Source organism: Phascolarctos cinereus, unplaced genomic scaffold (genome assembly GCF_003287225.1).
Source record: "Phascolarctos cinereus isolate Bilbo 61053 unplaced genomic scaffold, phaCin_HiC Scaffold_4;HRSCAF=312, whole genome shotgun sequence".
In the NCBI taxonomy this organism is placed as follows: domain Eukaryota; kingdom Metazoa; phylum Chordata; class Mammalia; order Diprotodontia; family Phascolarctidae; genus Phascolarctos; species Phascolarctos cinereus.
Genome location: NW_027555847.1, coordinates 119,388,661 through 119,401,770, shown reverse-complemented (window position 1 = coordinate 119,401,770; position 13,110 = coordinate 119,388,661). Strand labels below are relative to the sequence as shown.

Below are 13,110 nucleotides of genomic sequence, written 5' to 3'. Positions count from 1 at the left end.
ATGCTAAAGTTCAGCCAACCTGGAGACTGGACATTGTCCCCCTGCCCGGCCATTTGCTTGCTATGGCGTAATTAAAAGTTAAGTTTCCCGAATCCCTGCCTTTCATTTCTTATTCTTTATTAGGCATTTCAGAAAATACCTGATTTTAGTGGTTCAGACTATCCTGACTGCTTTCCCCACAGAGGATATACAGTTTCCTATTAGTATCTTATCAGCTTTTTGTCTAAAACTCTATATAAGGTTTAAGCCTGAGTGGCTTTGGAGTCTGGGGTTTTAGTGTGCCATGCCAGCCCCCTTCTACCATTGCAAAGTTCCATTATGGGCAGAAGTTCAATCTGGCCAGCCTTCATTCCCCTCTAGGCTCTAGACTGAATGTACTTCAACATAATACCTCAAATGCAGTATTCCCCTGGAACCAGCCTCACTTCCTGGGGCTTCTTCACCCTGGAACATCCATCCGTCCCTGCAGATTTTCCATACTTCAACACCGTCTGCCCCATTGTGGATACCTTCATTCCATCTCCAGCCCCTGTTCATTTCCCTTTTGTGCGTTGCCTTTCTCCATCTGAAAGCTCTTTGGAAGTAGGGGCTGTCTTTTAGCTTGTCTTTTGAAATGATTGGAAGGTGGCGTGATGTGGCTTAAGGCTAGATAGGGTAAAACCTCATCATTCAGGGTTTGCTTCAGGAGATTTAGATGACTCGAAGTTAGGAGGGATAGTTACCACAACGAATAACAGTCATGATATGAAAGGTTTTTGGCAGGCCTCAAAGGTATTGGGCTGAATTAAATAAGATTAAATTTAATAGGGATAATGTCAAGTCCAGGGCATAGATATAAAAAATCAGCTCCACCAATATATGGAGGAGGATCAGTGCTCTGCAAATAGGGGGATCTTAGTAGACTGCAAACTCCATGAGTCAGCAATGTGATACAACAGGAATATCCGTTTGATACCCTCCTTGCTCAGTTCCTGAAGAAGACCTATTGTCAGAGACTGCAGTAAAGTCGTACGTAGTGGAAGATGTAAAAAGGTTCTAGTGTGTAAAATCAAGGAGAAGGAGGATATCACCATCAGTGATTTTAAATTTGTCAATAAAGAATGAGGCAAAGGCCTCAGCTAAAAGGATGTCAAGTGGGGTGTGTGGAAAGGTTGAGGAGAGAAGAGAAGGCTTGGAAGAGCTGCAGGGAGAGATAAAGAATCAATATTACCAAATATTCTTTTTTTTTTTAAAGGCAATTGGGGTTAAGTGACTTGCCCAGGGTCACACAGCTAGTAAGTGTCAAGTGTTTGGTCTGAGGTCATATTTGAACTCGGGTCCTCCTGACTTCAGGGCCAGTGTGCTATCCACTGCGCCACCTACCTGCCCCCAAATATTCTTGATTTAGGCATGATGTAGCATGTGTTGAAAAATGTTAATACGTTATTTCCAACCTAAGAATTGAGCAACCATCTGATTGTCTATTAATCATTCTGTTTTCTGTTGCTTATTTAGTAAAAGGCATTAACCTTAAAAACAAAAACAGAAGGCATTAACCTAGAAAGCTTTTGTTTTCTAACTTCATTTTTATTGCATTCTATATCATCAGCTCAAAAGGTCACCATCAGTTTTAACACCTCATCAGTTTGATTTCAGGTTTTATTGAACAGTTGATTACTTTTTATTTTTGTGTTGTGCGAGTATAATACACCTGCATTCGTTTTCATTATGTTAAAGAACTCTATAAATGAGTTATGATGATGATTAGGACATTGTTTTATAATATCTCTAACCATTTAATAATTGCTGACATTTATATAGTACTTTGTCATTTGCAACATGTTTCTTATTATTTATTTTTGTGTTTCATGTGTATTCTCTCAATTTGATCATCATAACTTTGTGGGGTAGGTAGTACCCCCAATATATATTGTCCTCATTTTGCAGGCAGAAACTAGCTACTTATAGCTAGTAAGTGGCAGAACTTATATTAAAATTTAGATTTTCTGATTCTGATAGTCTTCTTTCTACCATTTTGTATTCTGAAATGAGGATGAAGGATGGAAGTGGTAGTAATTAAGAAATAATATGCAGATTCAATGAAATGCAAATTTTTGTAATTCTTCTACACAACGAGAATGTTTGTAGGAGCTCTGGAATCCTTGAAGACAGAATCTAGTCTGCTAAAAATTTTAAACAGTAATTTCAGTTTGTGCCATAATTATGTTATGATAACAATAATATTAGATACATGACTCTTGGAACCGTCCCTCTGAATTTGCCTCACAATTATTTATCCCTAGCAGACTTCATTGTTTCTTGTTTTTGGTTTTCCAGTGTTTAACAAGCATTGTAGGGATAATAAAGTAGCTATAGTATTGATTACTGCCTTGTTTTTTTATTATGCTCGAAACATGTCCAAAGCAGTTTACTTAACTGAAGTAGCCAAAATATAATGTTGTTGTAAGGTGTGGGCCATAAGGACAGTATTACAGCAGTTATCTAACGATAGCGTAGGAACTGAATTACTTGGAAAGTGGTCAAAGGGGCTTAATTGATGAGATGTTGATCCTAAAACAAATGATTATTGAGGGGAGACCAGCCAAAATGTAATAGGGAAAAGCAGTTTAGTGCAACTCTGCTCCACAACTACTCTAAAAAGATGTTTAAAAAAAAAAAAGGTACCAGACTGAGTCCTGATCAGGAAATCTGAGGAAAAGTCAGAGTGAACTATTTTTCCAGCCCAGGTTCGCATAGGGAGAAAAATTTTTTAGAGGTGTCCAGATACTGTAGATGAGATCTGTCCGATAGGGTCCCTACATGTGGAGGCTGAATTGCAAGAGAGGAGGAGCCTGTGGCTGTGCATTTGGACAAGAAAAGGTCTAGGATGAAACGTTTGGGTTACAAAGTGCAGACTGAGGAAGGGATCTGTACCTGGGGATAGCAGATCAGGGCAGGGAGAGGTCATTTGACTTTGGGAAGCAGTGTCCAAGCTCTGTGTACTGAGAAAGGAGCAGTAACGGAATCAAGCAGCAGCTGTGTGGTTCTGACTCTGTAGGAGAGCCTTGAATCCAATACCCCTGGTCTGAAGCATGCAGCTGAATTATGAGTCTACTGGAATTCCAACCAGAGGCTAGCCCATAGTTATTTTGCACAGGCCCAGACTAGGGTTAAGAGCTAGAACAGGAGGGCATTGATCAGACTTTACCCGGATCAGTCAAATTAAGAGTACCAAAAGCTAGCAAGTCCCCAGCTTGATCAGCCCCTTAAAGAACACAGCATGCAGTAAACTGAGAAAGCAGCAGCAAGATCGATGACAATACGTTACAGATCCAAGCAAGGCCCAGACATTCCCTCCAGAAGTGCATAGATCCTGACGCCAACTTAAGGTTTCTCTTTTGAAAGTAAGGTTGAAAAAATAAATTGGACAAAGAATCCCACCACAAAAAGATATCATGGTAACAGGGATGCCCAAGACATAAAACCAGAAAAAGACAATGATTCCAGAACATCTACAAGTAAAGCAAACAACAGCAACAATCCACACAATGAACAAGAGTTCAGTTAGAATTTCTGGAAGAAATTAAGAATAAACAATTTTTTAAATGATTTTATAGATGAAATGAGAATGCTAGAGGAAAAAATTAGGGGAAAAATAAGAGCTATAGAGGAAGGAGAATTAACAATTTAGCACAAGAAGTAAAAAGCCTTACCAGAGCAACAGATCCTTTAAATTAAAATGGACTGAATAGAAGTTAATGAATCCTAAAGTGTTTCATGAGACCTTATATATTCTTCAATTTTCTTCAGTCTTTTAACTATGTTTTGATATTTTTATTGTCTCATGGAGTTATAAATATACTTACATATATATATATATATATATATACATTGTGCATAAAAATTGTGTGTGTATATGTGTATATGTACGTATGTATAACTGGCCTGGAAAATAGATGGAGAGAGAGTAAAAGAATCATTTTTAAAAGTCTGGATATATTTCAAGAAATCATGAAAGAAAACTGACCAGATCTCTTGGAAACAAAGTGAAAAATAAAAATAGAATCTTCCAGGCAACTCTTAAAAAGAAACTTAAAAATGAAAATGCCCAAGAATGTAATAGTACAAATTCAAAGCTTTCAGGTCAAAGACAAAATACTGTAAGCAGCCAGAAAGAAGAATTGCAGTACTGAGGCATCACAGTCAGAATCATACTCTTTATCAGCCCCAGTGTAAAGGAGCAGAGAGCTTAGAATACAGTATTCCATAATGCAAAAGTTCTAGGCTAACATCTAAGAATAATTTACCCAATAAAACTGAGTATACAATCCTACAGGGGAATAAATGACTTTTTAATGAAATGGAGTTCTTCTAAGCATTCTTGATGAAAAGGCTTCAGCTGAATAGAAACTTTGTAAACCTAGGCATAGGAGGCAAGAGAAATATAAAATGATAAATCGAAATCACCATTAGAAAGGCACTAAATAAGGACAACATGTAAATTTGAATTACATTTGAATGTAAATTCAAATGGGGGAGCCAAACCAACAAGTATTCATTTGGTACCTACTGTGTGCCATTAACTGTGCTAAGTATTCAGGATACAAAGAAAAGTATAAAGTTATTTAGTCTCCAATTTAAATCATTTTGTCGGTGGTCCTTTATTGAATATAATTTTATTCAAGTGTGGTCAGTGAAAGATTTGTTTAAAATTTCTACTTTTACACTTCTTTGTAAGGTTCTTAGTGTCCTAGTGGCATGGTGAGTTTTCATACAGGTAACATATATAGCTGAGAAATATGTATACTTTCAGTTGTTGCCAGAGGTGTAGCATATCTAACTTTTCTAAAGTTCTATTTAGGTCTCTTAACTTCTCTATTGTTAACTTTTTATTAGATTTGTCTTGGGCTGAAAGAGATATGTTGTAGTCCATAACTAGTATAGTTTTATTGTATATTTCTCATTGTTACTCATTTAACTTTGTCCTTTTAAGTATTTCAGTGTTATGCCATTCATTGCATATGTGTTTATTGTTGATATTATTTGTCTATGTCTACAGCATAAATTAATTTCCCTGTTTATCTCTTTTAACCAGGTGTGTTTTTATTGTTTCTGTATCTGCGATCATTATTGATACCCTTGAATTTTTTACTTCAGCTGAAGCATAACAGATTTTGCTGTAAAATCCCCCTCCCTTTTTAAACAATGTTTAAAAGTAATTGATGGCAACAAATTTTTAAAAATCCAGTTAAACACCAGAATAGACATTTCAAAAACCAGAGAGTTTAACAAAACTTAAAGTTAAAAAAAAAGTAATTTTTGAAAAAAAACAATAATATAGCCATACTATTAGCTAATTTGACCAAAGAAGAGGAAAACCAAATTACCATTATCAAAAATGAAAAAGGAATGTCCCCAAAATAATAACAACAGATATCATTTAAGGTTTTCAAAGCTTTACATTATTATCTCATTTTATCCTCAACCCTGGGAGGTATGTGCTATTATTATCCCCATTTCACAGATGTGGAAATTAAGGCAGAGATTAAGTGACTTCCCAGGGTTATATGGCTATTAAGTCTCTGAGACTGTATTTGAACTCTATCTAGTTGGACTTTAGGTCCAACCTGTTACTCATAGTGCCACCAAAATGAAGTACAAATAAAAGATGTTATTAGAAACTATTTTATCCAGTCATATGCAGATAGAAACTAAGAATCTAAAAGAAATAGATAAATATTTACAAAAATATGAAGCACACAAATAGAATAAGAAATAGAGAATTTAAATAACCCAATCTTAGAAAAGGAAATTGAGTCATAAATGAACTTGTAAAGCAAAAACTTCAGATGATGGATTTTCAAGTGAATTCAATCAAAATTCAAAGAACATTTTATTCCAGTATTACATAAACTAATTTGGGGGAAAAATGAGTCTGAACAAATTTCTTCTATGAAACAAACCATGGTCTTGCTACCTTACCCAAGGAAAATCAAAACAGAGAAAGAAAACTGGAGAACTAATATCCCTAACGAATGTTGATGCAGAGATTTTTAATAAAATATCAGCAAGGAATGTATAAAAACATCACAATGATTATACAGTATGACCAAGTTGGATTTATACCAAGAATCTGAACCAAGACTGCAGAGTATGAAAAAATAACAACAGCAATATAGCTTGGCTCAATCTCACCATTAAACAACCTGATTACTAAACAGTTCACCCCTCAAACAGTAAATATGATACATATCTTCTTAGGGAAGGTACTGGCTTTAGACCTTAACTATAAGTCCCTTGTGGAAGGAAAATAAAAGTGAAAGACCAAAGTGCTGAGCTGTATCAACAGGAGGTAATCATTCCTTGAGGGACTGACTGAGGTGTTCAAGACTTAGATGCTGGAGCAGCTAGGTGGCACAGTGGATAGAGCACCGGCCTTGAAGTCAGGAGGACCTGAGTTCATATCCAGCCTCAGACCAAACACTTGACACTTACTAGCTGTGTGACCCTGGGCAAGTCACATAACCCCAATTGCCTTAAAAAAAAAAAGACTTAGGTGCTAAGGTCGAAGAAAGAAGCAAAAAAACGCACATTGTAGGGTGGTAGTGGGGGGACCACTTGTCTTGAAAGGGAAAAGCCTTCTCTGAGGCTGATGATAGCTTATGTTTCTTTAATTGTTTAAGAAAAGAACTTTAAACCCTCTCTCTTCTCCTTCAGAGAAAAGTCCTCAAGTAGGTCTTTCGCATCAGAGGAAGGTATTCTGGGATTTAACTGAGAATTAAAGAAAAAGTCTCTCTCCTTATCCAAAAGGATGATCACAAGAGAGGAGAACTTTGGCATCAAAAGTGAAGAGAGAGGGCCTAAAGAAAGACTGCTTGGGCAAAGGAAAGGTCCTTAACTTGATTTGGTCCTCTGAGTAGAGGAGACCTAGAACTATTAGTGAGACCTCAGCAATAAAAATTAATAAATAGGAGAAACCTTTTGTGATGTCAGGGATGATCAGTGCACAAACCCAGAAGAGGAGAATAACTCAATGAGAATTCTTTGAAGAATGATGCAAAAGTTTAAAAAAGATATTCTAAAAGAAATGAGAGCTGTAGGGGGAAAAAATTGGAATCGATCAAAAGCTTAACAGAAGAGGTACAAAACCTTTCCCTCGTAACAAAGTCCCCTAAAAATCAGAATCAACCATGGAAATTAATGACTCTAACTGGCAACAGAGATTCTTGAAACAAAGTCAAAAGAATGTGGAAATAAAGGAAAATGTAAGCTATATCATATTAAAAACTATTGTTGTGGAAAACAGAAAATGGAAAGATGATTTAAGAATCAGAGGATTACCTAACATTCATGGCCCTCCCCAAAAAAACCCCCAAAACCTGATTATCATGTTTTAAGAAATCATTAAAATAGTCAGACATATTAGAACAAGAAGGCAATGTGAAAATAGAAAAAAACCTACCAATTCTCAAAAAGAAATCCCCAAATGAAAACTCCCATGGATGTCATTGCCAAAATCTAGAGCATCTTGACAAAAGAAACAAATACTACCTGCAGCCAGAAAGAATTCAAATATTGAAGAGCCACAATCCACACCACACAGCAGAAATGGAGAGAATGAAATAAAATATTCCAAAAGGTAAAAGAGAAAAGTATATATCGAAGAATAACTTATCCAGAAAAATTGTATCATCCAACAAGGAAAAACTATATATTCAGTGAAAAGAGAGGATTTTCAGATATTTCTGATGAAAAAATGAGAGCTAAAAAGGAACTTTGAAATATAAACATGGAAGTTGAGAAAAATAAAAAAGGTTAATAACTACAAGAGTACATTCAGAAGGGATTTTACAAGGGTAAACTGTTTACATTTTAATGGAGGAGGGTATATGTTAAAAGTGTTCATTTAGAATCCCATTGCCATAAGAAGTCATTTGAGTAATCATTTGAGATAAAAGACCTAGAAATAGTTTTGTTATACTTTGAAAATGTGGTAAGAAAAAAGAAAAGGGGTGTGTGTACAGGATAGATTAAAGAGAAAATGGAAGAAAAAATGGAGAACCTGTTAAGACATAATCAAATTATGTAAATTAGAACTAACTGTATGCAAACATGGCAGAATTAAGGGGAGTGACCATCGCTTGAACTTCACTTTCATTTAAACCTATAAAAAAGGGCAAAACACACATTGGCATAGAACTACATTCAGCTCAACAAAGATAGAGTTAGGAACAGAAAGAGAAGAAAAGTGCCTATGAGGAGAATAGATTAAGGAAGGGATTAGTCATAGGCATAATAAACCTTAAATTTCAAGAGGGTTGAAGAAAAGAAGGTTAGAAGGAAATGAAATAATAATTTGAGATAAGCAGAGAGAGGATTGTTGAGAATAAAAATTATAAGAGAATAGAACTGAAGAAAATAAACTATCATAATTGGGAATACAAATGGGATAAATTCATTAATATAGTGGAAGAAGTGAGCAGACTGTATTAGAAAGCAAAATCCAACAATATGTTGTTTACAAGAAATGCTCATATAGAGTCATACAGAGTTAAATAATGGGTTGGAGCAAAATCTGTTATGCCTTATCTGAATACACACACACAAAAACAAGAATAATACTTATTTATTTATTTTAGGCAATTTTAGCCTCCTAGCTGCCCCAATAATAGTTATTATTTCAGAAAAGACAGTAGCCTGTAGTGATTATTGAATGGAAAAAGAAAGGAGTATACATATATCTCAGCTTTATTTAGCATGTTTACAAAAATTGATGGTGTCCTAGGATATTAAAAACAAAAAGGCAGAAGTATCTCATGCAGGAAGATTTATATTTAAGTGTGACTGAAAAAAAAAGTTATAAAGATGAATTGGAGACAAGTTAACTTAATCCTAAAGAATTGTTGGGTTAAAGAGCATGTCATAGAAATGGTAAATAATTTCATTAAAGATAATGACAACAATGAAACAGCATTCAAAATTGGGGGGGGGGGGCGGGGAAGGGGAGAATACAGCTAAATCAGTCCTTAGGGGAAAACTTGTATTTCTAAACACTTATTAATCAGAAGGGAAAAAAAAAAAACTGACCAATGAATTAGGAATGCAATTAAAAATACCAGAAAGCTAACAAATTAAAAACTCCAATTAAACACCAAAACAGAAATCCTGATAACTGAAGAAGAAATTAACAAAATTGAAAAGAAAAATTTTATTAATAAATAAAATGAAGTTGTTTTTAACAAAAAATAGACAAACCATTAACTGCTTTGATTTTTTAAATTGAGAATTACCAAATTTTACCAGTATCTAAAATGAAAAGGAGAATTCAAAATAAGTGAATAGCAAAAAACAATGGAAAGTTTTACCCAGCCATATGCCAATTAAACCAACAACTTAAATGAAATAAAAGTATATTTATAAAAATATAAAATTCTCAAGTTAACAGAACAAGAAATAGATAATTTAAACCTAATATCAGAGTAAGAAATTGAACAAGCAATAAGTGAGCTTCCAAAAAAAAATTATAGAACCAGATGATTTAACAAGTAACTTATATCAAATATTCAAAGAACAATGAATTCTAATTCTACATAAATTGTTTTCAAAAATAGCAAAAATACCAGATTCTTTCTTGACACAGATACAGTCTTGATGCATAAACCAAATGGAATCAAAACAGAAAAACAAAACTGTAGACCAGTATCTTTAATGAATATAAATGCAAAACTTTTAAATAAAATATTAGCACAGAGACAAAAACAGAGTATCACAAAGATTAGACACTATTACCAGGTAGGTTTACACAAAAAGTGCAGGGTTGGTTAAATGTTAGGAAAATTATACATTCAATAAACCATATTAATAACAATCCCCAAAGGTCTTGGTTGTATCAATAGATGGAGAAAAAGCTTTTAATAAAATCTAGCACTATTTGTTAAAAATACTAGAAATCATAGGAATAAATGGGCTTTTCTTCAAAATAGTAAATAGCATATACCTAAAATCAAGATCTGCTATTTGTAATAGAGATAAACTAGAATTCTTTCCAGTAAATTCAAGGGTGAAACAGAGGATATCTATTGTTACCACTTCTAGTTGATAACATGACTAGAAATTTACTAGCTGTTTTAAGCAGACTAGACAGAGACACTCAGGGAATAACTAAAAATAAAGTGCTCATAATATGATGGTATACTTAAAGAGGTCTAAAGCATCAACTAATGTATTAATTGAAACAAGAATTTTGGTAAACCTGGAGGACATAAAATAAATCCACACAAATCATCATCATCATTTCTTTATAATGTCAGTAAAACCAAGCAGGAAGAGAAAGAAATTTCATTTAAAATGACCACAAAATGTATAAAATACTTGGAAGTCTACCTTCTGAGAAATACATGAGAACTATATAAATACAGTTACAAGCATCTATTTACCAAAATGATGACAGACTAAATAACTGGGGAAAATACTATTTCTTTGTGGGTCAGATGGGCCAATATAATAAAAATGAAAATACTACATAAATTAATTTACTTTTCCAGGTTACTCCAATCAAGATACCAAAGGATTACTTTCTATATTACTGTATAGATTAATTTACAAATTATAGTTATAGAACTAGAAAAAATAACATTCATATGGAGAAAAAAGTTCAAGAATCTCAAGAAATTTAACAAAAAGAGATAGGAATAAGGAGTCCTAGAGATGCCAGATCTAAAAAACAGTGTCTTACAACTTAAGCAAATAAAGAGATTGACCAGTGAAACAGATTTGTTATGCAACATACAGAAGCAAATGTATCTAACAACCTAATATTTGAAAAATACACAGATACTAGTTAGGGCAGCTAGGTGGCATAGTGGTTGCAGTGCCAGGCTTAGAGTCTGAAAGTCATCTTCCTGAGTTCAAATTTGGACTCAGCTAGCTGTCTGACCCTGGGCCTCAGTTTCCTCATCTCTAAAATGAGCTGAAGGACATGGCAAACCACTCCAATATCTTTGCCAAGAAAATCCCATAAAGAGTCGGATACCACTGAGAAAAGACTGAACACCATGCTTTGTAGAACCAATTAGTGATGTTAAGTGGAGTCTGCCTGGACTTGCCCCCAGCATAATTTTGTTCTTGCTAGGTGGTTCAGTGAATAGAGTGGCCAGCCCAGGAGTTCATGAGTTCAAATATGGCCTCAGACACTTATTAGCTGTATGACCCTGGGCCAAGTCAGTTAACTCTGTTTGCGTCAGTTTCCTCATCTGTAAAATGAGCTGAGGTAGGAAATGGCAAACCATTTCAGTATCTTTGCCAAGAAAACCCCATATGGGGTCAGGAAGAGTCAGTCAAGACTGAAAACAATTGGACAACAATAGCGTAAGGAAGCCTAGAAAACCAGTGGGTGGAGTTGAGGAAAGAGAGTTTTCTAGGCATGGGGCTAGCCAGAAAAATGCCCAGAGCTGAAAGATGCAGTGTCTTGTTCACGGAACAGCAAAGAGAGCAGTGTCACTGGATTGAAGATTGTGTGGTGGGGGAATAAGGTGTAAGAAGACTGGAAAGGAAGGGAAAGAGATGTTAGATTATAAAAGACTTTGAATAACAGAAGATTTTGTATTTGATCCTGGAGGTAGTAGGGCATGACATGATTAGATATGTGCTTTAAGAAAATCACTTGAGTAGCTGAATGGAGAGATTTGAGGCAGGCAGACCACCCAATAGGCTATTCCAATAGTCTAGGGGTGAGGTGATGAGGGTCTGTACCAGGATGGTGGCAGTGTCAGAGGAGAAAAGGAAACGTGTTAGAGAGATGTTGCAAAGGTGAAATCAGTTGGTCTTGGTGACAGATTGGCTATGGAAGGTGATAGATAATAAGCTTAGGTTGTGAGTCTGAGGCTGTCAGAGGAAATTGTAAGAGACATGATCGAACAAAGACCATTTATGAGTCAAGAGCTCTGGTGATGCAGCCCATTATATAATTCAAAATGGTGATGGATTTCAGGTGCAAAAATGAGACATATATTTTATATACAACCATTTAGGGGATTTGTTTTACTTGACTGTGACAAAGTAGAGAGTTGAACCTGGAGTCAGGAAAATCTGAGTTCAAATCAGCTTCAGACATTGGGCAAGTCATTTAACTTCTGTTTGCCTCTGTTTCCTCAATTGTAAAATAGCGATAATGATAGTTCCTGCCTTGCAGGGTTTTTGTGAGGATGAAATGAGATAATATGTGTATTTGTTTAAAAAAGAAATGCTTATGGTACTTGGAACATAGTAGGTGCTATATAAATTCTTAATCTTTTCCCATTCCTTATCGCTCTTCTATGCCTACTTGTTATAAGCAATTTCTTTTTTTTTTTCCCCAATGGAATGGGAGGTGAGAGGGAGAGCAAATAGTTTCTCTTAATTTTTTAAAAATAGAGAGGTGGGGATTACAAGTAAAGTTAACAAGCATTTACTAAGGCTTATTATGTTTCAGACCTGTGCTAAGTGCTGGGAATAAAAATACAAAGAGAAAAAGATACACTCCCTGCCTTAATGGAGCTTACTTTCTGTTGCAAGATAACACTTAAAAAGAAGCTGAAAAAGGAGGGGTGGAGATGAAGGTAACCGTCAGGGAGGCATGGTAGAGAAAGCTTAGAGAGTCAGGAGTTGCAACCCACAGGAAGAAGATGGATAGGAAAAGATTTCATGATACAAGGAATAGAAAGTGATCGCCCAAGATACAATGAATACTTTAAAGCCAGTGCAGCTAAAATTTAGAAGACAGTTAACTTGGAAAAAGTCTTTGTAGCAAGTTTCTCTGGTAAGGGTTCTCATATCCAAGACAAATAAAAAAGGGTTGATCCAGTGATACCAATACTAAGCCTGTATCCTTGAAGCAGAAATATTTATGGTAGCTTTTTTTGTTTAAAAAAAAAAACCCAAACTGAAAGCTAAAGGGTTTTGATTAAGTGGGGGAATGACTGAACAAATTATGGTATGTACTGGGGCACTGTGACATAAGAATTGTAAGGGGGAAAGGTTTCAGAGAAACATGGAAAAACTTGTTTGAGCTGATGCAGACTGAGGTGAGCCAGAACCAGAGGAACAATTTATACCAAAAAAAAAACCCCACTATAAAAGCAACTTTGAAAGATT

General features: G+C 35.1%; 1 protein-coding gene across 5 annotated transcripts in view; it reads left to right on the top strand.

Moving 5' to 3' along the window:
* The window catches only part of RIC1 (RIC1 partner of RAB6A GEF complex), a 148,082-nt gene that overhangs the window by 60,708 nt on the left and 74,264 nt on the right, over window positions 1-13,110 (top strand). The window lies entirely within an intron of this gene.